At 42.5% G+C, this 26,623-nt stretch overlaps 1 protein-coding gene and 1 long non-coding RNA gene across 2 annotated transcripts in view; one reads left to right on the top strand and one right to left on the bottom strand.

Annotated features, from left to right (window-relative positions):
* Positions 1 to 26,623, bottom strand: part of LOC126334994 (sodium-independent sulfate anion transporter-like) — a 696,684-nt gene that overhangs the window by 344,683 nt on the left and 325,378 nt on the right. The gene's annotated exons all lie outside the window — the stretch shown is intronic.
* The window catches only part of LOC126334995 (uncharacterized), a 117,381-nt gene that overhangs the window by 86,932 nt on the left and 3,826 nt on the right, over positions 1 to 26,623 (top strand). The window contains exon 2 of the long non-coding RNA XR_007564796.1: positions 7,114 to 7,290. This is a non-coding gene — a long non-coding RNA (uncharacterized LOC126334995). The remainder of the gene's footprint in view (positions 1 to 7,113; positions 7,291 to 26,623) is intronic.

The raw sequence follows: 26,623 nt of genomic DNA, 5'->3' as shown, positions 1-26,623 counted from the left end.
GTTGTGCCGGTCCCCGGCATGAATCCGCCCAGCGGATTTGTGTCGAGGTCCGGTGTGCCGGCCAGTCTGTGGATGGTTTTTAGGCGGTTTTCTATCTGCCTCGCGAATGCGGGCTGGTACAAAGGGAAACAGCAGCTTGCAGTTTTTACTCCTTTTTATACGGGATACCTGAGAAATTTCGCGATTGTTTAGTCACTACTATGATACCGTTTCAGTAGTACTTATACAAGTGTATCTCAAAATGCCTCAGCTACACTATGTTGGCGATTGCTGGGCAAACAAGTTCTCCAAGTACGCGTACACCACCATTATTCTACCACGCAAACATAGGGGGTTACTCTCGCCTGGTCTGAGACGTTCCCTGGGGGGTCCACCGGGGGCCGAACCGTACAATGACCCTGTGTTCGGTGTGGGGCGGCGGAGGGGTGAAGTGGACTGCGGTAGTCGTCGTGGGGTACCGGACCACTGCGGCTACGGCGGGGTCAGAGCCTCTCCGTCGTTTCTAGGTCCCCGGTTAACATAACATAACATACTACTAACGTAGCATATGAATTCCAGCGAAATAAAGTTTCCATGTTCCAGTGTTGAGTTCACCGACTACCAGCCAGAGTAACAATGGTTTGAAGCGCAAACTACTTTTAGACGATTCTGTTACACGTTGCTACGTCTGTCTAATGCCCTGCTGTCTGTAGCATTCCAGCAGGTTTTTCATCTACCCACGAGTACATACCCAGCATGCTACTGTGCATTGCATGGTGGAGTGTAGTTTGCAACATATTACTCCATACGCAGTCCTATACAATAAAACAAGAGGGATTAAACCACGCGTGGATGCATAATGATTGTTATTTTTGTTGCACTCTATACGCATGCAATGATCTATCAGATATGCGATGGAGACCGTATAATCGCACAGAATACCTTCGCGAGAACAGTGTGACTTTGTCTGAGCACCTCCGTTACCACATCATGTTGGCTGCACTCGGCTACTACAATCCCAGCAGTTCGTCTCTGAAATTATTCGCTGTCTGCTGCACTGTCTACTACGTAAGTACTACAAATGCTCGATCAGTAGTCTGGAATTGGTGACATTAATGTTGTCTTGCAGGCATTTCCTTTCCAGACAAACTGCTCTTTCGCAGAATCCTCCCTTGATCGGCTTCCTCACTCGTAATTTCAAGTGCTCATCCCTTTCACTACAGGCTTTTTTCTTCTTGGTATACAAGAATGCTTTATGTAGCGGTTACACAAATTTAAATGTTGCCACCAACTAAGTATTCCAGCTGTAAATATTGTCTAAGCCGTTTTGTGTTTACATATGAGCGTCCAAGGACAGTATGGTTAGCGAACATTCTGAGAACGCCGCTGATCCTAACAGAAGAATCGTTTATGCATGCCGATAACGATGGAGGTTCTGTTACGCTTCCACTGTTTCGATTATAAGAAATTCAAAAGTAGCCTTCAACTCGGAAAATGAAGCTCCTCTTGCGCAGAGAGAAGATGGGCGTGACAGCAACATCCTCCTCCCAACCGTGATAGTTGACATTCTGTTTTGTTTATTCACACGGAAACTCCTGAGGTGAATAAAAAGTCCCTTCTACCGTACAAGACCTGAACAGTGAAGCGTTCCCTTGATGGCTTCAAGTTGTTTACTTTGATGATTTTTTCTGTGATATTTAGCAAAATTAAAGGGCGCTAATGGTAGTTCGCAGCCCACAGCACCCAGCGTTGCGTAGAAAGCGGGATGCAACACAAAAAAAAAAAAAAAAAAATACTGGTAAATAACGCCACAAGCGACAAATGCTTTTAAAATGATTTACTCGAGTGCCATAAGTGGTTTCGGGCAAACATGTCAATCTTTAGCTGATTAGCGTTTCCGATTACACAAACTTCAGCCACCTGAAAATATGCGTGATAGCCCGAAATGGGTTATAGCATTGAAATAAAACTGTTCCTGGATTTTATAGCTGTTTGCGTAATTCACGAACAATGGTTCACGGCTGCGGAATTCATGATATCCGGAATGGAAAAAAATAACAGTAAACAGATAATTTACAAATTACTTTACCGCAGCATATTGAGTGCCGTGTGAAATAATTCACAAGAACGAAAACAATCTTTATGTGTTACCATTTGTAGAAAGTTATTTTACAAAAGAATCCTATTCTAAAAATCACTTTCGGTGCTTTTCTGGCGTTTTTGTTGTTGCAGATAGCAAGTTTTTTGTTAATTCCATTTCTGTAATAATCATTACGATAAAAATGAAATGTTGTGCCACTAGGGCCTCCCGTCGGGTAGACCGGTCGCCTGGTGCAAGTCTTTGATGATGATGATGATGATGATAACACAACACCCAGTCCGTGAGCGGAGAAAATCTCCGACTCAGCCGAAAATCGAACCCGGGCCCCTTTGCTTGACATTCCACTGCATTGACCACTCAGCTATCACGGCGGACATCATTACGATGAAAAGGTAGTTAATCGCTCAGACCATTTCACCCACCGGCGTCCTTAACCCTACTCAAGTAACAAGAATACTTTTTCCATGATAATCTTCACTACATTGTAAGGAAAGTGAGCCTTATATGGAATCATGTTCACCATCTTATACTAAGTGTTGTATCGACGGCTGTAAAAGTCCAGCTGTTATTTGTAGGCAAAATAAGAGGAACAAGAGCAACAAACAAAGATTTTACGAAGGGTATCTAACAGGACATCCCAGAAGAGTTATTCCATCTCCTTTCTAGTTTGTGGCATGGCATTGTCCTGCAAGATTTAATAAGACCCTTCACTACTCTCTACAGGTCAATTTAAAATTTGGCGTGTAACAGTGCACCCAGCTCTCGTCATGAATGGGAACAGTATGCAAAAACCCGTTCCACAATTTCTCTAAACTCTATCGGTTTTAATAATGCTTCCATGTTTTTATAACTGATAGCAATTGTCTGTAGAATTTTCGTTATCGCCACCAACGACATTACGCACCTTTCTCTGTTGTTGGGAATGATATTCTCGGATGGCGGCGATGGCTCGCATCTCCCTTCGTTAATTCGCCGTTCACAACGCTCTCGGTGACAATATCTGGCCTGTGACTTCGGCAGAGTCGAATCAGCACGAGGTACTCGTAGTCCACGCCAAATGACACTCGACCAAACATTTTTGTTCGCGACATGTTTTATGACTGTACGTTGCGCAATCTTGTACGCCACTTCCCTGTCGCTCATCCTCGCAGCCACTAACAGAAAGCAGCTGCTCCAGCCCCACAGCTGTGGTGGGGACGCTCCCCCTCCACCCTACTGACCTTGGGAGTCCTTTGACGGCAACACGTCACGAGAAAGAAGTCTTCTTACATTTCATTTACTCTCGTACACGAACGTTTATCGTAAACATGCACTTCTCCCCTCGGTAACATTCGTCCAGTATTTTTTTATACAGAACTGCTACGCTCCTGTGTGCATTTTTGTGTCGTTTTAGCAAAAACACTATCTTTTTCACTCTCGAATGTTAAGAAATTAGCACATCTTACACAATAAACGAGCGAGAGAAAAGTCGTTTCTCACGCATTTGGGTGGTCTTCCAGGTCTGTAAGCAGTCCAATATATGCGCTCACCATTCTGAACGAGACGCAGCTACTTGTTAGTTTACAGGCCAGGTATGTTACCAAACTGCCCCATAGACGGTCGTTCCCCATTACTGTTCAAATCACTCTGAAATGCATGACAGAACATCTTTTAAGGCATCTGGGAAGAGCTTCCACGGTACTAGAGGGAGATGTATAGGGGAAAGATTGTGGACGAAGACAGAGATTGGAATACATCCAACAAGTAATTGAGGACGCGGGGTGCAAGTGAGATGAAGAGGTTCGCGCAGGTGAGGAATTCGGCCGGAATGGGTCGCATGAAATCAGTCAAAAGAATGATGAATCAATAAAAAGGAAAGGCGGGGGGAAGGGGAGAGGAGGGGGGGGGGGGGTACTTTATGCCCACCCACATAAAAGTTTAAAATCAGCGAAATTCATTAATTGTTTTTGACCTACATTAAAAAGATACTTTTTGATGATGTACTGATGTGTAAGTGGGGACCAGAACCAGAAAATATCTGTCAGCAGTATCACCACAATTTCAATAACGTGTGCTACGAAGTTGGGGGCATTTTTTAACCACCACAGAAATAATTTAAAAATGCAAATTTCGTTAGTTGTTATTGACTTTTACTCACAATAGTGTTTAGCGATACTGATTCGTAATTCAGGTCCAAACCTGAACATACTGAATATGTCATTCACTGTAGCATGTGGCCTCTACGACTAAGCCTTAAATTTTTGGGTTACGTTTTACTGAAAAGCAGCCGTGGCCGAGCGGTTCTAGACGTTTCAGTCTGAAACCGCGCGACTGCTACGGTCGCAGGTTCGAATCCTGCCTGGGGCATAGATGTGTGTGGTGTCCTTAAGATAGTCAGGTTTAAGTAATTCTAGGGGACGGATGACATCAGGTGTTAAGCCCCATAGTGCTCAGAGCCATATGAACCATTTTTAATTGAAAAATTTTAAACATTTATGGAACGTGGTAGAAGAATTAACTGAAAACTATAAATGCCTTTTTTCAAAATAATAAAATATAAATTAAATGATTCAGAGTGCTCCCTCCCCTTCTTATTGCGAGGGTTAATACTTTTTCTTGGAACTTCGAAAGCAGTTTTTCAGGGGACAGTTGATGTCTCTCTTGAAGCGTTTAGTTGTTTACGTTTTTCAGTATCAGCGTTACGATCTTCCGTTAGTTAAACAACTCTATGTCTACTTATGTTTCTCCTCTTTGGATACATTAAGTATTCTGTTAGACCTATTTGATACGGATCCCACACATTTCAGCAACATTCTAGACTGATGAAAACCATAAAATAAAGTATTGCTTTTTTATTTTTCAGATTATTCTTGTCTCTGGGGAAAAATACAAACGATGCCCGAGATACCCGCGCATATTGCACATGGAATATTTCCAAGACGTTCCGCTGTCCTTAATGACACTCGCTTCGTTTGATCTAGACCTAATAACAATTTTTTTCTGTAACTTGTACTGGCGCAGGAAGTTCGGTCGGTTAGCAGGTTTGGCAATGTCACTCGTTTAACTGGTTTAGAAACAGTGCTGTATGTTCCTGCTGTAACGACGCCCATAAAGAACTCCTTGTCGAAACAACACCGCAGTCTTCGCTGAGACGAATCCGGTTGGTTTGGAGACGGGCAGCGTATTTCATTGTGAAATGTGACGCATTTTGAAGGAACTGTACTACGTGACATTTTAAGCCTGTCGGCTTAGATAACTCCGTGTGAAGGTACTTACACTAATATTATATTGACGGTAACTTCGAGCACGCAAATGTGGTAAGCCAGATCGCAACTAATTAGAAAAGCTACGTAACAACTAGGGAAAAAATTAGTACAAAAACCTAACGCTACTTCCAAGAGGCCTGCAAATTTTGATTCCCAACTGCTATCTGGTGGAAAATACAGTATGTTCACTGTTGTAGTTGGAGAACGTGATAGGCCCCATCTACGCCATGCATCATTGTTAGCCAAGGAAACAAACGCAGTTACATAAACAAAATTCTAACTTTCTTCCGTAATGTTCTATGTATTGACTTTTACTGTCGTCTATAAATCTTGAAAACGAAGCAGCAAAGCAGTACGATACGAAATAATCATTAGGAAGCGCTGTGTCCGAATAACTGTCAAATTTATACAGGGTACTCTGGAAAAAATAGTTAAAACACTCGAAGACAATAAACGACGAACCGCAAAGGAATTACCCGATTGGGACGGTAATCGGAAGATGTGATGTACGAATACAGACAAGAGAACGATAACAGTTTGAGAAAAACTGGATGATTTATTCAATAGAATGGGCTTCACAAATTCTAGCTATCTACATTTATACTACTGTGTGTGGCGGAGGGCATTTTACGTGCCCCTGTCGATACCTCCCTTTCCTGTTCCAGTCGCGTATGGTTCGCGGGAAGAACGACTGCCGGAAACACTCCACGCGTGCTCGAATCTCTCTAATTTTACATTCGTGATCTCCTCGGGAGGTATAAATAGGGGGAATCAATATATTCGATACCTCATCCAGAAACGCACTCTCTCGAAACCTGGACAGCAAGCTACACCGCGATGCAGAGCGCCTCTCTTGCAGAGTCTGCCACTTGAGTCTGCTAAACATCTCCGTAACGCAATCACGCTTAGCAGATAACCCTGTGACGAAACGCGCCGCTCGTCTTTGGATCTTTGTCTCCTCTGTCAATCCGTCCTGGTACGGATCCCACACTGATGAGCAATTCTCAAGTATAGATCGAACGAGTGTTTTGTAAGCCACCTCCTTTGTCGATGGACTACATTTTCTAAGGTATCTCCCAATGAATCTCAACCTGGCACTCGCCTTACCAACAATAATTTTATATGATCATTCCACTTAAAATCGTAACTGCTACCAATGTTTTTTCAGCTATCATATTATCATACAATAAAGGACCTTTCTTCCTATATATTCGCAATACATTACATTTGTCTATGTTAAGGGCCAGTTGCCACTCCCTGCACCAAGTGCCTATCCGCTGCAGCTCTTCCTGCATTTCACTGCAATTGAGCAAGTGAGTGTTGTCCACATTTGGCCTTTGTGCAAGCAGTTATTCGGCTTGACACTGATTGATAGAGTTGTTGGATGCCCCCCTCATTGAGAACGTACCAAATTGTGGCCATTTGGCGCTTTGCAGCATCAATATCCCGAGATGGTTGGAGAGCCCTGATCATGATGCTCCAAATGTTCAGTCCGAAAGTTGGTTTGATGAAGTTCTTCTCGCTAGTCTGTCCTGTACAAGTCTCTTCTCAAGTAAGGCAACCTACAAGTGTTCGAATTTACTTACCATACAGTGCTGTGGATACTGACATTACATGTGATGCACTTTTTTAGTTGACGACTTATTCTTAGTGATAGAAAGGTTGATTTACCACGATGGTCTGACAAGTTGTGTAGCATACTAAGTGTTGCGCTTAACTGACCAAAAAAATTTATTAATTTAACATGTTTTAATGAAATAAAGGACAAAAATAACCTTGTGTTTTCAGATATGCCAATGAAGATAGCAGACAAGAAAGGCGGAAGCTTCCGTGCCCTGCATAGATGCCCAGGTCTGTCACCGCTGCATGTGAGAACAAGATGAGCTGCCCAAGAGCTTTTTCTGTTCGGCATTATCAACAGTAAAGAGCAAGATGCGAACTTAGCAGCATCAATCACCGTTGGATGTAAGCCGATTTTCTAAAAAATTAGAGCAAGAGTTTCCGAATTACCCCATTCAAATAGAGGCTATGTATTATAGATTTACCAAAATGACGTTTTCATAATAGAATATGAACTTACTATCTGTAAAAATATATCTCACCCTTCTCTGAAGGATGAAATGACGGAAAAGGACCGGTTTTATGCCTTCATGAAAGTAAATCTCGAGCTATACATCTGGAAGCCTGTACGTACTTCGTTTGCAAGAGCCAGAGGATTTAGGGAGGAGGAAGTTCACAAGTTTTCCGACCTCTTGAATAACTTTTTCAAAAGTAAAAAAAAAAAAAAAAATATGCTAACTGGATAATGCAGATGCACCTGATTTATCATTAATACAAAGTAAATTTTCTCAAAGTAAAATTTCCCACATAAATGATGTAAAAGGAAAGGAACAAACCCCTGTTCAAATTAGTTCATTTTTTGGTACAGAGACATTTTTCTCCCTCCTTTAGTGATTGTTCCAAGAAAAACCACGAATGAACAACTTTTAAGCAGTGCACCACGCTCCTCTTCTAGACTTGCGTGCAGCACAAAACCCCAACAATGATGTTATAAATTTAGTATTTTAATAAGACAATATGGGCCCATTAAAAGTCCTTGAAAGTTTATGATGCCAAGGAACTGTCTGACATTTTCCTTTTAAATAGGGCTGTTTTGTCAAGTGGAAATTTTCTTGCTTCTTCGCTACCATTACGCTGGAAAATGCAACAAATCCTGTTCATTGTTCATCTAAAATTTCTGATGCAATTATTCCTTATTCTAAAAAGTGCTTTTGTGTACCCGCTCATTATTCATCAAAAACTTTGCTTCTAGACTTGGAGATATGATCACTACCGGAAAAAAAGGTTTTAGTGGAGACAGAAAAGCTGGGAAGCTGGGAAATCATCGATACTCACCTGTTCTCCAGTTAGGGGTCGAACTAAGAGCTAGGCAACAGCCCAAAGGCGACAAACGTTCCTAAATACGAAAACCTAAAACACAAGACTAGTAGGAATCCTTGGGTAACAGAAGAAATATTGAATTTAATTGATGAAAGGAGAACATATAAAAATGCTATAAACGAAGCAGGCAAAAACGAATACAAACATCTCAAAAATGAGACGATAGGAAGTGCAAAATGGCTAAGCAGGGATGGCTAGAGGACGAATGTAATAATGTAGAGGCTTATCTCACTAGGGGTAAGATAGATACTGCCTACAGGAAAATTAAAGAGACCTTTGGAGATAAGAGAACCACTTGTTTGAACATCAAGAGCTCAGATGGAAACCCATTTCTAAGCAAAGAAGAGAGAAAGCAGAAAGGTGGAAGGAGTATATAGAGGGTCTATACAAGGGCGATGTACTAGAGGACAATATTACGGAAATGGAAGAGGATGTAGATGAAGATTAAATGGGAGATACGACACTGCGTGAAGAGTTTGACAGAGCACTGAAAGACCTGAGTCGAAACAAGTCCCCCGGAGTAGACAACATTCCATTGGAACTACTGACGGCCTTGGGAGAGCCTGTTTGACAAAACTCTACCATCTGGTGAGCAAGATGTATGAAACAGGCGAAATACCCGCAGGCTTCAAGAAGAATATAATAATTCCAATCCCAAAGAAAGCAGGTGTTGACAGATGTGAAAATTACCGAACTATCAGTTTAATAAGTCATAGCTGCAAAATACTAACACGAATTCTTTACAGACGAATGGAAAAAATAGTAGAAGCCGAGCTTGGGGAAGATCAGTTTGGATTCCGTAGAAATACTGGAACACATGAGGCAATACTGACCTTACGACTTATCTTAGAAAAAAGATTAAGGAAAGGCAAACCTACGTTTCTAGCATTTGTAGACTTAGAGAAAGCTTTAGACAATGTTGATTGGAATACTCTCTTTCAAATTCTAAAGGTGGCAGGTGTAAAATACAGGGAGCGAAAGGCTATTTACAATTTGTACAGAATCCAGATGGCAGTTATAAGAGTCGAGGGACATGAAAGGGAAGCAGTGGTTGGGAAGGGAGTGAGACAGGGTTGTAGCCTCTCACCGATGTTATTCAATCTGTATATTGAGCAATCAGTAAAGGAAACAAAAGAAAAATTCGGAGTAGGTATTAAAATTCATGGAGAAGAAATAAAAACTTTGAGGTTCGCCGATGACATTGTAATTCTGTCAGAGACAGCAAAGGACTTGGAAGAGCAGTTGAATGGAATGGACAGTGTCTTGAGAGAAGTATATAAGATGAACATGAACAAAAGCAAAACGAGGATAATGGAGTGAAGTCGAATTAAGTCGGGTGATGCTGAGGGAATTGGATTAGGAAATAAGACACTTAAAGTAGTAAAGGAGTTTTGCTATTTGGGGAGCAAAATAACTGATGATGGTCGAAGTAGAGAGGATATAAAATGTAGACTGTCAGTGACAAGGAAAGCGTTTCTGAAGAAGAGAAATTTGTTAACATCCAGTATAGATTTAACTGTCAGGAAGTCGTTTCTGAAAGTATTTGTATGGACTGTAGCCATGTATGGAAGTGAAACATGGACGATAAATAGTTTGGACAAGAAGAGAATAGAAGCTTTCGAAATGTGGTGCTACAGAAGAATGCTGAAGATTAGATGGGTAGATCGCATGATGAAGTATTGAATAGGGTTGGGGAGAAGAGAAGTTTGTGGCACAACTTGACCAGAAGAAGGGATCGGTTGGTAGGACATGTTCTGAGGCATCAAGGGATCACCAATTTAGTATTGGAGGGCAGCTGGAGGGTAAAAATCGTAGAGACCAAGAGATGAATACACCAAGCAGATTCAGAAGGATGTAAGTTGCAGTAGGTACTGGGAGATGAAGAAGCTTGCACAGGATAGAGTAGCATGGAGAGCTGCATCATACCAGTCTCAGGACTGAAGACCACAACAACAACAACAAAATACAAGACACTGGAAACCTCTCAACAATTCGACAACAGAAGTAACAGATATCTTTTAAGATACTGCAATGGTACAAGTGGTGGTGATAATTCTCTCCATTCTGATGGATCGCCTGAAATGCAACTACGTACCATCTACTGCACCGGAAGACGACAATGCGTAAAGTCTCTTCTGCCACTGAAAATCTTACGAAACCAAACAGCGACAGATTGGCCCGCTTTCTGTGGGTCCACCTCAACTGTGCTGACACGTAGAACGAATACTGTATCTGCGACTTCTGTAAATGATAAGTTCCCTTGTAAGAGATCCATGATTAAGGAATTTGTTGCTAGCGCACTCGAGCAGATGTAATTTCTATGGATTGCTCATGCGCTGCCTGCGATATGTAAGCTATAAGAGAATCTCAGACCAGAGAGGAGCGTTGTCAGCAGTAGGAACTGTGTGGCAGAAGTAGTAGTAGTAGCGAGCAGTCTGGTGTATCGTGTTGGCTAGGCCGGTCATGTGGAGCGATGGCGGTGCCTGAGTGTGAGTATAAGGTAAAAGCAGCCACGCGCGTATGTAGTACTGTAATATCAAGTCCCATGTAAATGTTTTAAAAAGAAATCTCTTAATAATAATCTTTCTTAAAAAAATTAACTCTTGACAATCATTCATCTCAATTTAAAGAATTTACTAATTTCTCCAATCCATGTTCGTCCCAATTATTGCAAAGAAAAATCAGTTATTTCTTTTTATACATGACAAATCTATCGGCCAGCATTGCACTGGGCTGTGCCAGAAAAATTTCTTATAGGAGCAGATATATACGCGTTATCCGGCGACCTTATTGAGGTAAGAATTTTTAATTTATTCAGAATGATCTTTCAGCACTACTGACGTCCAAAATTATCAGTTTAAATTCACAGTCACTTATTGAAAGGTTATAAATGAGTCACATTTTTTTATTAGGAGATTAGTCCCATTGTATTATTGGTAGGTTACGGAATTTATGTGTTGCGAGATTACACTAAATGTGAATGTGAATTATATACTTATATTTTTTACTGTTGGGAGGTATTTTGTTTTACTGTGGGGAGGTTACACCCTTACTAAACTGCAAAACTCTATTGTGAATTATATTGCACATAATGTATCGTCTAAGCCTCTGTACACGTTTTTTTTTTCAAATGTGCATTGTGATTTGTTTCCTAATTACCCTCCCCCCACACCCAGATGACGTATTTCCCTACTCTTTCATGTTTGACACAATGTTTACTTTATTTTTTAGTACAGAAAAAATTATAAATTATATTCTCACAAGATGTAACTAGGAAAAATAAGTTACAGCTTCTATTCGTTTTAGTCTGTACTTTTCAATCGTCCTACAAGTAAATTGTGCTTATAAATGTAAATAGTATTCCATAACACCTCGAAGTGAATTGTGTGATTGGGCGCGAAAAACTGTGAATTTGACAACACTTTTTCATTGAATTATACTCATCTGCGCTACGTAATTATCTCCTGATTCAAATTGATGTTATCATTAATTACTGCCAAGCGTTTTTTACTGGTGTTACGTCAAACAAATATGTTTTCTAGTTTTGCGACGTGCCTCTCAGTCCAGTGCAGTCTATCTGTCCAAGAAACACTGGCATTTTTGGAGCATTAGCGAATTAGAAGCCGTATTAATGTGTCTCTAACAGCAATAGCTCACCAGCACCTGAAGCTCAGTCGTCATACTTCACTACTGCCTCCTCAGCGTCTTTCCCTTTGCCCTTTCCCGGCAAGAGTGGGGCAAAGCCTTTAGAATAGCAGATGGCTCTTGACCTCCTAATCTTTAACTTTCACACTCCGACTTCAGTGTGCTCTAGGTAAATGTGCCTTTCTCGTATTACTCCGATCGTATAATCCCGTGAAGTGAAGTAACCGCAAATGAGAGGGCAAGAATTATCAAGGATTTTTCTGTGGATGTGTTAGTGTGAGTTGCAATTTAAGCTGGAGCGGTGTAGACATTTCTTCGAAATGATAAAGGACTGGCTTTTTACTATGACAGCTTGTAAAAAAGAAGATAAGACTAGCACTTAGAGGCACTAGTTGTCGAGAAGAAGTCCTAGGTTGGATTGCAATCTTATGTTAGTCTGCAGTGGTAAGGTGGGCGACGGGGTTTGTTGAGGAGTGAGAGGCCAAATGAGATGTTTGAGTAAATAAGCAGCGAAATCCATACGCAAGTAGAATCATATGGAAAAGCATGCTCGAGGCAGACGTTATAATCTCTGAGAATAGCATGGAGTTTAAAGTGGCGAAGAAGTTCGTCTCTTTGAAGTAAGGCATGCACAGTAAGGCGCAGTATGTAAAGGCTGCAGAGAGAAAAATAGAAGGATAACACAGTGCGCGCTTACGGTCCATCCGATGACATATGCGGTTGGATAGAAAGTTTTCTAACAGGCGGAGAGCAGTATATCGTTTGGAATGGGGTGACTTCAACAGAAACAAGGGTAACTTCAGGTGTGCCCCAGGGCAGCGTAACAGGTCCGCCGCTCTTTAAGATTTACTTAAACGATGTGGTTGATGGTATTGACAGCGGCATTAGATTGTTTGCCGATGACGCTGTAACTACACGAAAGTTGTGAACAAATCAATGAGGATTTGTAGAAAATAAATGCTTGGTGTAATGACTGGCAGTTATCTCTCAATATTAGTAAGTGTAACCTACTGCGTATAACATGGCGATAATCACCATTAACGTATGAGTACAAAATAAATGCCCAGTCTTTGGAAGAGGCAACATCCGTCAAGTATCTGGATGTGACTATTCGAAATGATCTCAAATGGAATGATCATATTACATAAGTAAAGGACAAGGCGAACTCTAGATTGCGGTTTAATGGCAGAATCCTGAAGCGATGCAGTCCTTCAACACAGGATATTGTTTACAATACGTTAGTTGGTCCAGTCTTAGAGTATTGTTCGTCTGTATGGGAGCCTTATCAGTCGAGTCTCATTCAAGAGATTGAAAAGGTCCAAAGAAGAGCGGCAAGATTCGTGAGTGGTACATTTAGCCATCTCGAGAGTGTTGCAAATCTCATAGAAAGTTTGAAGTGGGACACACTTGCAGATAGACGACACGCTAAACGGAAGGGGCTGCTCACTAAATTCGGAAATCCGATCTTCACCGAGGATGTAGAGCATATATTATTACCACCAACTTTCAAATCGCGCAATGATCACCATTCAAAGATAAGGGAAATTAGAGCTCGTGCTGAGGCGTTCAGATAGTCGTTTTTCCCTCGTGCCATCCGCGAGTGGAACAGAGGAGGGGGGGAGGGGGGGGAGGGAGATATGGCTTTGGCGCGAATTGTGCCCTCCGCCACACATCGCTTGGTGGCTAGCGGAGTATGTATGTAGATGTAGAATGTGGATTGCATATTATGATAAACTTACAACCTAGGGCGGACCCAGAGACTAGAAGCAACGTTGCTAGATCACAGGAGGGACGGCGGAGCTTCTGCTGTTCTGAGTCTTCTTCTTCTTAGTCCTTCAGGGTATGCATAATATGACTAACACGACCGGCCTTCTTCTTAGTACAGAAGGTCGTGCGGCATTTCCGTCGCCTTGCACGGGTCGCGGGCTTTCACCTGCGCTTCTTATGCACTGGTTATGTTCAACAACCTTACGTAGTCTGACTCATTGCATCCCAGGAGTGATGGAAGTGGATGGGGATGGCGACATCAACATTTTGCGTTACGAGTGCACCGAAGTGTGTTGGATCTACTTATGGCATATGGCATGATCATTAGTCATACTGGAAAACATATACCCTTTACGTACACGTTTTGCGTGACTAGAAACGCTGAGCTCTCTTTGCCGTGGACCATAACCAGATGACGGGACATGACCGCAGGATCAAGGCCCTTCTTGTACGTCAGTGTCAGCATAGTAAAGCGCACTGGAAGACATTCATTCAGATAAACTGAGAAATCGTTACTATAATCATCCTTAATTTTTGTCTTGTAAATAAGGTAATCGATTCAGGTAAACGCATTTTATGCCTTGACGATAAAGTACTAGTACTTATTTTTTTTACAAAGTTAAATTCTAAAAATTGTTCGACGTAAATTTATGAAATGAAACATTCGAAAACTATACCATCAACAGAGACAACTTTGCCACGTTTTCTTTGTTTCGCCGGCCGTAGTGGCGGAGCAGTTCTAGGCGCGTTACGGTCGCAGGTTCGAATCCTGCCGTGGGCATGGATGTGTGTGATGTCGTTATGTTAGTTAAGTTTAAGTAGTTCTAAGTTCTAGGGGACTGATGACCTCAGAAGTTAAGTCCCATAGTGCTCAGAGCCATTTGAAATATCTGAACCATCTTTGTTTAAACTGTAGTGATAAGTAAACGAATTGCTTGAAGATCATCATTAACTGTTAGCTCTTACCTCTAGTTTCACAGTTTATGGAAATATTATAAATTTTGAAAGCACCGCAAACAGTGGTGGTAAAATCACAAAAAAAACCGAGAAACTTCGCCAGATGTCTTGAAAGCAGTGTCACCAAATTTACGAGACGAAAGATTATTTAAAACATTAAAACTCCTGACATACTTTGTTAGAACGGTATTACATATAAATGTTGGAAACATTAAAATAGACATCTGAAACTGACAGAATATAGGAAAATTTTCATCGAGAAAGACCAGTTCTCCCAGATTTAATTGTAAAGACGGTCAGTTAAACACTAATGTCTTGCACATTGAGTGAATTTTCATCAGGCAAGTTTGGGAAATATAACCTTTTCTCTCTTTCAGTTGTGCAAAGATATGAAACCTCGAATTTTCCGGCTCCGTAGAAGGACCAGGCACTCTTCTTTTCCAGGGCCGATTCGTGGATATCCGAGGCGGTTTCCGCCACTAATTGTGATACGCACTGCGTACAAATCTTGCACTTGGGCGGCTCTGGCGCTCTTCTCAGCTTGGTGCACCATGCGGTCGTTACTCTTGTAATACGTCCTGTATAGAAATCCCCATACTTGTGGTGCCCCAAGCTGTGGCATTTGTCGCTTGCTCCTTGAGCCGGCTCTGCTTCCCCCTCATCACTGCTAATTTCAGTATAGCGTCCTGTCGTCTTTGAATGGAGCCACTTTCTTTTCAGTGGTTCTAAACGGAACACTGTACCTGTCACTTGGCCTTTTCTTTACTAGCCACTGATGAGGCAGAAAGCTTCTAAGTAGCGTTAATATGGTCATAATTTTGATATCCGCGGCCTCCATATTGGTACTAATAAGTCTTGGCATTTTAACACAAGATCGAAAACCTACGATCTGGAAACAGTGACAGCAACTGAGGAATTAAAAAATTTCTTGACTGTCAGAGTTGTCTCGTTTCCATCATGCTTCATGGTGCATTAACTAAATACAGAGTCATATTTACAATCGAAATTAAATCTGAATTATTTTACCCAGATGCGAATGAATGAGCAGTAACTCTTACAAGGACTTTTAATCTAGCGACAATTAAAAAACGCGTGAAACAGCGATTGTTAAAACCGTTCTGCTTGCGATGCAAACAGTGATGCTTGTATTGGTTAGTTCAAGAATCTTGTGAGAGCACCAAATGTAAGCGTTTTGAAAAACTAGCACGGTTGAACCACGCAGCAAACTTGTCCCAGCTAACAGTAGGCTAATTGTAACAGCTGTTAAATGCGCTTGCCTGAGATGAGTGGTCATGTAAGATTTGTCGTCATAGCGTTCTGACTGCTGGTGTTCGCGGAGCGCAGTGAGAAGCGAGATACAGGGGCATGCAGAACCACCACTCAACAAGAGCAGACGTGCGCAAGTTTCCTGGCCCGGTTACTGCGATTAATTTCCAATAAATACTCATTGACCTGTTAAATATGCGAAAGCTGAGACAAAAAGACGCCCAAGATTTTTAAATGAGCGATGGTTTGCTCGTTATTATGGCCTGGGAATGGAGGTTCAAAATGGCTCAAATGGCTTCGAGCACAGTGGGATTTAACATCTGAGGTCATCAGTCCCCTGCAACTTAGAATTACTTAAACCTAACTAACCTAACGGCAGCACACACATCCATACCAGAGGCAGGATTCGAACCTGCGACCGTAGCGGTCCCGCGGTTCCAGACTGAATCGCCTAGAACCGCTGGGCTACACCGGCCGGAGACTTTCGACGTCTTATTACAATTCTCCTTGATTTATTTTTGCGGCTGTTGTCTTTCGTCCTGAGCCAAAGTGGTTTTTGACTGATTGTAAATCAATTCTTGCACATATTGGAGGGGAAGGCTTAGTTAGCGTGGAAAAAAATGAAATGATCGTGTGGCATTTATTGGATGGGACATACTCTTCGGGGTCCGGTCGCCGTATTGCAAGTTTTTTAATTGACGCAACTTCGGCAACTTGCGTACCAATGTTGATGGGAAAATGATAATGAAGGGCACACAACACCCAGTGCCCTGCTGGGAATCGAACCCAGGCCCCCTAGTGTGGAAAGCGGTAGTGCCACCGCTGCGCTAAGGAGGCGGGCAGTTAGCATGGAGATTAACTGCATTAACGGCTTTCATGCTGTAGAAATAGATCGTAGTCGCGATAATGGTTCGACGACTCGTTGGCCGAGAACGATGTTTTTGTGTGGCGTTTACGATCAAAAGCTATATTTGGCTGTTCCATCTCATAATTTATGTATAAATCATACGTCAATGAACAGAGTCATTTCAATACACTCTGTCTTCGCCTTGCCTGTGGAGGAGTATGTAATACAGATTTATAGCAATACTGGTACTGCACTGCCCACCGTCTATTTCCAACGTCAACTTGCGGCAGGTGGAGGCAGTAGCAGGTATATACAGCAAAATGGCGCTATCCAAAACCGACGGCAAGGCAAATCTGATTCACATTGACATACATTTTCAACTGTCCCCCTTGATGTATATCAACGCCTGTCGGCAGCGTAGGGTCTTGATTTAATTATCATTTCATAGATGACAGGGGTGAACGATGACTGCTGAGATGTGCAAGGGCGAACAGACGTGCAATTTTTGATCAACTGACTGCACGGATGAACCAAGCGGCTACCAACTGTCTCCCATAAACGACCGCTCAGTGAATGTTGCTGCATATGAACCTCCGAAGCGGGCGATTGGTTCATGCACCCGTTCTGACTGCTATTTGTCGGCGGCGAAGGCTGGAATTTCCACGCCGGTACCGCAACTGGACGTCCACTGACAAGGGACGGCTCTCGGCTCTAACAGGGATTTGTATGTAAACATTTGTACACAGACCTGTCCCATATTTCTGGCCACGCCTGCGAAGGTGAGCGATTGTGTTGCTCTTGGTTTATAGACAATAGCGCTAGCAGTCTTAGATGAACGGGATTAACACGCCATCAGTCAGTTACCTCAGCAAGTTCTTGAAGTGTTTAATACACGTGTGTCAGTGTTGTCATACACATACAGCAAAAATGAACGAAACCATTAATGTTTGGAACCTTTTAAATACTGTGATATCAAATTAAGAAGGCGTTGTCCAACGGGAGACTGGGTAGGACAGCCGGCCGCAGTGGCCGAGCGGTTCTAGGCGCTACAGTCTGGAACTGCGTAGCCGTTACGGTCGCAGGTTCGAATCCTGCCTCGGGCATGGGTGTGTGTGATGTTCTTTGGTTAGTTAGGTTTAAGTAGTTCTAAGTTCTAGGGGACCGATGACCTCAGCATTTAAGTCCCATAGTGCTCAGCGCCATTTTAACCATTTTGAACTGTGTAGGACAGGATGATGGCACATTCACAATGTTTTTGGTGCATCTGGTTATTCAGAAACATGAATATTCATTTGATTGATCAAACTGAAGTTACACAGGGTAGGAGAGTGGCTGAAGAAAACGAAAACGCGATTAATAGTATTCAAGATTGTAGTACTAGTGGCAGTGGCGGAAACAATAATTCTCAAAGAGAACGTAATAGTTCTTGTTAACCTGCACCAGATAAGAAATCCAATACTGTTAGTATTTTAACAAAATTTTCAGAAGAACGTCTTGAACGTACTAATGATCACTATACACCTACACGTAAAGTTTCTACTTACAGCTCGTTTTGAAGAGACGTCCACCTACAAAAGCACATCTAACGTCAAAATAATATTCGATCATTTGGAGAAAAAGAGACGTAGTAAACATTCATTTCTAGGGAACTAAGGCAATCAAAGAACTGCAGATAAAACAACATACACTATCCCAATGTGGCATAGCAAGGAATGGAGCACAATGTGCCCATCATCGGCACCTGAAATTTTGGGAAATGGAAAAGCAAGGGAAACTGGGCATACAAAGATTAAATGTTCCGCAGCTTTCATAGCACGGCTCAAGAAAGGATACACAATATGGCGTAGACACGTAAGTGCTTTCGTGACTGCCAGCGATTTGCAGGAAGACCAAGATTTTCGCCAGTCTGGGGTCCGTTTTGTCGAAGACGTAAATAAAAAAACTACTGGTTTGCAGATGCAAGCACATTGCACTTCGAACATTGATCAAAGTGAATTTAATTGTAAACTAATTTCTGCTGTGACACTATCTAAAAAAGGGGAGAAAGCAACAATTGCCTTTATGCATTCCGCACGCAATTCAACTCATAGGTATACAGTAGATGTTGGACTTTCAGTGAGTGGACACCTAACAAAAAAAAAAAAAGCTGTATATTTGACTCAAAGCCCGCATCTCGTGGTCGTGCGGTAGCGTTCTCGCTTCCCACGCCCGGGTTCCCGGGTTCGATTCCTGGCGGGGTCAGGGATTTTCTCTGCCTCGTGATGGCTGGGTGTTGTGTGATGTCCTTAGGTTAGTTAGGTTTAAGTAGTTCTAAGTTCTAGGGGACTGATGACCATAGATGTTAAGTCCCATAGTGCTCAGAGCCATTTGAAGCATTTTTGACTCAAAGAAAAACATTCGGCCAAAAGTTAAAAATGCTATTGAAGACCATCTTCAATCGAACATATATTTTGGAGTCTATCACGAGCGAGAAAATGTCAAAAGACCGTTGAAGATGTTTTTTTGTGATTGTTATTAATGACAGTACCGCAAAAACAAGAAGTGTAAAACACTTTGTTATTCTTGGAGTGCTCATAAGGGCGCAAAAATAGTAAATGACTCATTTGTGGGTTATGACATTGAATGCACGATCACTCCGCCAAGAACAAAAAAACACGTACAGTCTTTGGTTGTTTATTTCGTCCGGCAATATAGATTATATATATAAAAAAAATGGTTCAAATGGCTCTGAACACTATGGGACTGTGGTCATCAGTCCCCTAGAACTTAGAACTACTTAAACCTAACTAACCTAAAGACATCAGACACATCCATGCCCGAGGTAGGATTCGAACCTGCGAAGGTAGCGGTCGCGCGATTACAGACTGTAGCACCTAGAACCGCTCGGTCACTCAGGACCGGCTTACGTGAAGTGTCGGCTATTTACCAGCATAGATGTCGGTGGGTCAAGTCTTCGGTAGTGTTGGACGGTAGTGTTACACGGGCTCAGTCCTGGAACGTTGGATCAAATGAGCAGCCACTGCTGATTGTACGGCGACTTCGGCACAAATTACGGTTAACGTTACATCTAGCATGTCATAACTATTAGGTATCGTGTTCTGGAAACCACAAAAGGTATACTGTTCTTAGTGAAGATTCCAGCTGAAGAGGAGAGTTATATTGTTCAGTGACGAAAAAAATTATGGCTTGGAGTAAGTCATGCGAACGTGACTTCGATTAGTAGAGTGGCGCTACCGCTTTGTGCCAGGCAGCGACGTACGGGACAATTTACTGGTATCGCGATGTGGGGAGACTGGCGGCATACGACTTCTGACTCCTGATGACTGTTGAGTGGACACAGAACAATACGGGAGGCATCCAGGGCATCATCCACCTGATTTGTTATCATTTCTACAGCGCTAGGGAGGCATGTTACTGGCAAATGTTTTACCTCTGAGGATCATAGTAGCATTCCCATGAAAAGGCTACAAATGGGTTCAAATGGCTCTGAGCACTATGAGACTTAACATCTATGGTCATCAGTCCGCTAGAACTGAGAACTACTTAAGCTTAACTAACCTAAGGACAGCACACAACACCCAGTCATCACGAGGCAGAGAAAATCCCTGACCCCGCCGGGAATCGAACCCGGGAACCCGGGCGCGGGAAGCGAGAACGCTGCCGCAGAAAAGGTTACAAAAATGTTTGATGATAACGATATCATTGACGTACCACATCTCTAATTTTATTTTCAGTTTTCTCTTCATTATTGTCTATCATCACACTGCATAATTTTTGGGTCGCGAGGAGTGGCCGAGCGTCTTGAGGCGCCATGTCACGGATTGCGCAGCCCCTTCCGCCGGAGGTTCGAGTTCTCCCTCGAGCATGGGTCTGTGTGTTGCCCTTAGCATAGGCTAGTTTAAGATAGTTTATGTAGTGTGTAAGTCTACAAGCTGATGACCCCCGCAGTTTCGTCCCTTAGGAATTCACAAACACACATAATTTTTGCAGTCGATGTTGTCTTAAAGACTATACAGAGCATACGGTCTAAATTTGCAGAAAGTTTGAATGAATATTAATAGTCAAAAAACTAAACATTGACAGTGAGAAAATAAAAAAAGAGAATATATCCAGTATCAAAATTGAAATAAACGATTGCCGAAACTTTTGCAGTGTGGGCATCCACAGCTGTAGAATCGTACCACTATGAAAAAGACCGCTTCAGCTCTATGGTAAGTATTTATTTATGAACCTACTAGTTTTGTTGCGTTCGAGTCACATCATCAGGGTTACATATTCATGTCACAACTTAGTCGAAGTGATAACCAGAAGACGAATCAGCATTTTTTCACAACTGAACAGATAGTGTCGGGTGTCTACTGGTTATTGCTTCAACTAAGACATGAAACAAACACTGTATGTAATCCTGGAGATGTGTCTCCAACGCCATGAATCTAGTTGGTTCACAAATAAATATATATCATACAGATGAAGCCGTCTCTTTCATTATGATGAAATAAATGAAACAAAAAAATTTCATAAACTTTGTTATTACATTCCTGAGTCACAGAAGACAACAGATGCAGATGATATTCTGATAAAGAACTGCAACAGCAAATATGTTTACAATGAAAGAAAATAGCTTTTAGTGAACATAGTACATAAAAGAAAAAATATCAAGACGTTCATCTTGAATAGGATAATCCATTTTCTGAATCCGAAAAGGAAGGACGTTGCAACAAATAATACTGATTTTTTAAAGCATCTAATATTCGACGTTGTCTGTAGAAATTATTTATTGTACAACTGCAGTTTCGGCCTCTGGGCCATTTGCAAGTGGTACTGCAAAAGCTTTTGCTTTAGCACAAGTCAGACTTCAAAATCCTCCAACATGTGTACATGTGGTGAAATTGCAATTGTGATATAAATAAGTTCTACAGTCAACAGTGAATATGATATCTTTTAAAAAATTCCATGTGACTGTGAACCTCGACTATGAGATGTTAATCAAATGATGCTGACTTGGTGGAAGTGTGAGGCAGTGACACACCGTCGTGTGACACGGTGGTTAGGTGGCACAGAAGCTCCTACGGCGGTCAGACAAGGATGAATGGCGAAGAACGAACTGGCAGACCACATCCCTGTGACGAATTGGGAATCTCGAGATAAGCAGAGGCCCAAAGACCGGCGTATCACAATGGAGGCGTTAGTAGAAAAAATAAAAAATAAAATAAACAATTTTTTCAGCCTTCAGTTGCAAGGTAATTTTTACTCGTTTACCTAGGTTTAGAGTCCATTACTGGAATCCGAACCTAGGTAAACGAGTAAAAATTACCTTGCAACTGAAGGCTGAAAAAATTGTTTATTTTCTGTACATTTCACGGTTGCTGTACTCGCTGCATTATGTTAAAGATTTGTAAAAGAATAAAAAAGAGTCATTGACCAATTTTCAACATTTTAACGACTTTTTTGAACTGGACGAGGTCTCCTATCACTGAGTTCCACAATCACAGACATCCATTCAAAAGGCCCACCGAACAGAGGTAGCAGCGGAAATGTCGTAGTTATGTCTGACCGTGACGGATGATGTCTTTAGCGGCCTAATGACATGGACGAGTGCTGCGTGTATCACTATTACTCAGACATAAGAAGCAAAGTAAGCAAGGACATCAGGTGGATTTCCTGACTGCCGAGAAAGATACAGGGACTCAGCAATCATTAGGCACGGTGATGCTGTCTTCTTTGGGACTGCCATGAAGTGATGCTAACAATTTCTGCTCGTAAGGTGGAAAACCGCAGGAGGAACTGCTAACGAAATCTGACAAGTGTTCAGTCTGTGAAGATGAAGAGTCGCGGGTAGCTGTCCGAGGGGTGTTCGGGTCCTCGAGTATACTCAAAATGGCTCAAATGGCTCTGAGCCCTATGGGTCTTAACATCTGAGGTCATCAGTCCCCTAGAGCTTAGAACTACTTAAACCTAAGGACATCACGCGCATTCATGCCCGAGACAGGATTCGAATCTGCGACCAGAGCGGTCGCGCGGTTCCAGACTGAAGCGCCTAGAACCGCTCGCCCACATCGGCCGGCCCCACGAGTGTACTCTAACTCATTGGGTTCGATCTTTGTGGCGTTGTTCATTATTAGGGTTCCGTGCCTCAGTTGGTAAAAACGAAGCTCTTACAAAATCCATTTTTAGTTCATACGTCTCTCTGCTGTCCGACTGTTACGAACCCTTTTTCTCATAAAAGGGTACACGAATCAAGTCGCCATTTATATCTTGGCGATCTAAAAAGTTTAAGCTTCTAAGTGAATGCAGTCAAAAGATACGACCACTTACGTAACACACAACGCGGTATAAAAGTCACGGGATAGCAGTATTCACACATACAGATGCCGGTAGCATCGCGTACACAAGGTATAAAAGGACAGTGCTTCGGCGTAGCTGTCATTTGTACTCATGTGATTCATAGGAAAACGTTTCCGACGAGATTATGGCCGCACGGAGGGAATTAACACAAATCGAACTTGGAAGGGTAGGTGGACCTATACGTATGGGGCATGTGTTCTCGGAAATCTTTAGGGAGTTCAGTATTCCGAGATCCACAGTGTCAAGAATGTTCCGAGAGTACAAAATTTCAGGCATTACTTCGGAGAACGCAGTGGCCGACGGCTTGCGCTTGACGACCGAGAGCAGCGGCGTTTTCTGGAAATAACCACAGGAATCAATGTGCGACGTACGACCAACGTATCCGTTAGGCGTTAATGGTCTATGGCAGCAGGGACAGCCGCGAGTGCCTTTGCTAACAGCAAAGGCTGCAGCGCCTTTCCTGGGCTCGTGACCGTATCGGTTGGACCCTAGAGACTGGACATTCGTGGAATGGTCTGATGAGTCCCATTTTCAGTTAGTAAGAGCTGATAGTAGCAGACCGCACGAAGCCATGGACCCAAGTTGACAACAAGGCACTGTGCAAGCTGGTGGTGGCTACATAGTAGAGTGGCTGTGCTTTCAATGAATGGACTGGGCCCCCTGGTTCAACGGAAGCGCTCTTTGACTGGAAATGGTTACGCTCGGCTACTTGGAGACGATTTTCAGCCAAACGACGAGGAAATTTCGAGTGATCAGTTCGTGCACAGAATCCTGCTCCGACAACGCTTTCGCTATTATGGACGGCTATAGAGGCAGCATGCCTCAGTATCTCTGCAGGTGACTTCCAACTACTTGTTAAGTATATGTCTCGTCAAGTTGCTGCAGAACGCTGGGCAAAAGGAAACCCGACAAGATATTAGGAGGAATACCACGACTTTTGACAATTGAGTATATTTTGATGCTTACAAACTCATTAAAAAATAGCAAGTAGTATAAAACCCGTGACCTGGAGTAACGAAATTTGGCAAGAATCAAAGTTCCACAGTACAAGTAAAGGAAACAAATCCTAAAATTGTTAATTTGTGATTGTATCACACGCAAAAAATAATTTTTTGTCATGTTATACGACCGTCTATCTTTCAATTTGTTACGACCCATTCTCCTCACGAACTATAATAGCAAATGCGACATTAGACGAAAAGTTTGAATTTAAAATTAAAATATTGTCGAAAGTCTTTGAATTCCCGGGTCCGACATCTAGCCAGTATCAATATCGATAACAGGCAAAAATGGTCGAGATTCTTGATTCCTGGAAGGGATCAACTGTCTGTATACATAATTAAGTTTGTACTGAACCATCGGAGTGTGAGCTCTACTCGTACTTGAGTATTTTTTTTTTTAATTTATGAAGGAGCTGATCGCTGGTCTTCTTATGAAAGCTGCGAAATTATACGTACAGCTCTTTGCTTTGCTAGGTAAGATTTCAAGAAGTTCAAATTTGGAAACTGTAGCATTTTATGTTAGAACGTGTCCGAAGCGGAACACAGGGTGGAAAAGAGTAGCTAGGTAGCTGTGTTGCTAATCAGGATTATCGCAATCACAGAAGTGTCCATAAGAATGTATCCGCTGTATAAAAGACCACAATTTGCAAACTAATTGACGGAGTTATCTCATTTTTGGTGAAAGTGTAGCTTAAATTCCAAATTAAAGATGTCACCGTAGGTGTTCGAAATGGTCACCATTGACATACGCACACAAACGATGCCGCCGAACTGCAGCACGAACTGCTGACTGCATTATGTTGAGTTGGATATTTGCACATGAATGTGCGATGGATTCTCGAATTTCATCCAATGTGCGTGGCTTCTGTCGATAAACTACGACCTTTAGTGTTTCCCACAGGTAAAAGTCCAGAGGAGTTAGGTCGGGGGAACGTGGCGGTCACTCCACAGCACCTCTACGGCCTATCCATGTTCCTGGTAGATTTTCGTCGAGATACGCCCTAACACGATTTTGGTAGTGGGCTGGGGCACCATCTTGTTGAAGGTGAACTCTTCCGTCTCCATACAAGTCTCGGATGGCAGGTAAAATAGATGTCTGAAGCTTCTGAAGGCACACCTCATCGGTAACTGCGCCGTCAAAGAAGAATGGCCCAATCAAGCCCCGGTAAGACAAACCACACCACACATTGACTGCTGGCAATTTCACGGCTTTGTCTACATGAACATTCGGATTTTCGGCGGCCCAGTAGATGCAGTTGTGGCGATTTGTTTGTGTACATCTTTAACACGGCCTTCGGCTTCAAATGAGACGAATCGTTAAACGTGTCGGTGGCTCTGTTTGATTCTCTTTTCACCATAGCCGTTTAACCTCATTAATGTTTTCGTACTTAAAACAACACTTCAAAACTGACTTCCTTTCATCGACTGTAAGCCTTGCGCTAGCCATATTTACTCGAGTAACTAGGTGCAACTAAGAACAAAACACTGACTATCTGGCGACTGTCATCTGACAAACAAAACTACGCAATACAACGCTTGTGTGGCGGTTGCAGGAACTACAAACTATTACACTACCAAAGATGAGACAACTCCGTCAATTTGTTTGCCAGTTATGGACTTTAAAACAGTGGATACATTTTTTTGGACCCCTCTGTATGTAACATTAACTTTTATACACCTCACAAAACTCAGCAGCCTCATCCCCTTTAGATAGTAAAACATGCTCGCAGCACATCACTGTTCAGCAAAAGTACAGATTTAGGTGTTTTCATTTATTCCAAAGGCTAGATGAGGGACAAGACAAAACATCAAAGCACAATTATATCACCTTGAGTGTAGGAAAAGTAGTTACTAGGAAAAAATTTCGCAAAAATACAGTGATTTACGGAACGCCATTGACAGCAATTCAAATTACATCAGTGATGCGAATCAGGGGCGTGTCTCTTGCGTCACATTTGCAGATCCGGTGGCCCGATGTAACAAAAAAGGGCTCCCGCCTCTCTCGCGATTGCCCACAGCATTTTGCCCAGTGACAGGTCCGTCCTCCGAAGCGTAGCTAACGGCTATTGTTGTCGAAGTCCTCCGTTCGTTTTTCTGGAGTCTTTCTGGATTCTTCCACTGACTCCGTTCAAGGCCGAGAGGATGAGTCGGCGCGTTTTAAATTTACGTTCTATCGTGACACTTTCAGTCGGCACGCTTCAGAGTGATTCATTGTTTTTGGGTAATGCTCGCTGGAGCGGCGGAGTTGACGTAAGGCGGCTAGCTTTCTCAGATCCGGAGGCTAAACTGCACGGTTCAGCCGAGCGTCCACTGGAGCGAAAAGCTGGCGTTTCACCTCTCTGCTTTTATTCGTCACCACAGCTCCTATTCCGTGATATTTGCTCGCGGTATCCTGTTATCGTCGTCTCAATGACGTTTCGCGGTCTGCTGCATTTCTTGGCCTCGTCTGCTAACAGGATTTTGGAGTGAGAATGCAGATGAGTCCTCTACATGAAACATTAGCTGAACTTTCCGCCGGTGCTTGGCAGAA

The sequence above is a fragment of the Schistocerca gregaria genome, chromosome 2, assembly GCF_023897955.1.
Source record: "Schistocerca gregaria isolate iqSchGreg1 chromosome 2, iqSchGreg1.2, whole genome shotgun sequence".
Taxonomy (NCBI): Eukaryota; Metazoa; Arthropoda; class Insecta; order Orthoptera; family Acrididae; genus Schistocerca; species Schistocerca gregaria.
The sequence above is the reverse complement of the archived record's forward strand: the minus strand, read 5'-3'. Positions and strand labels throughout refer to the sequence as shown.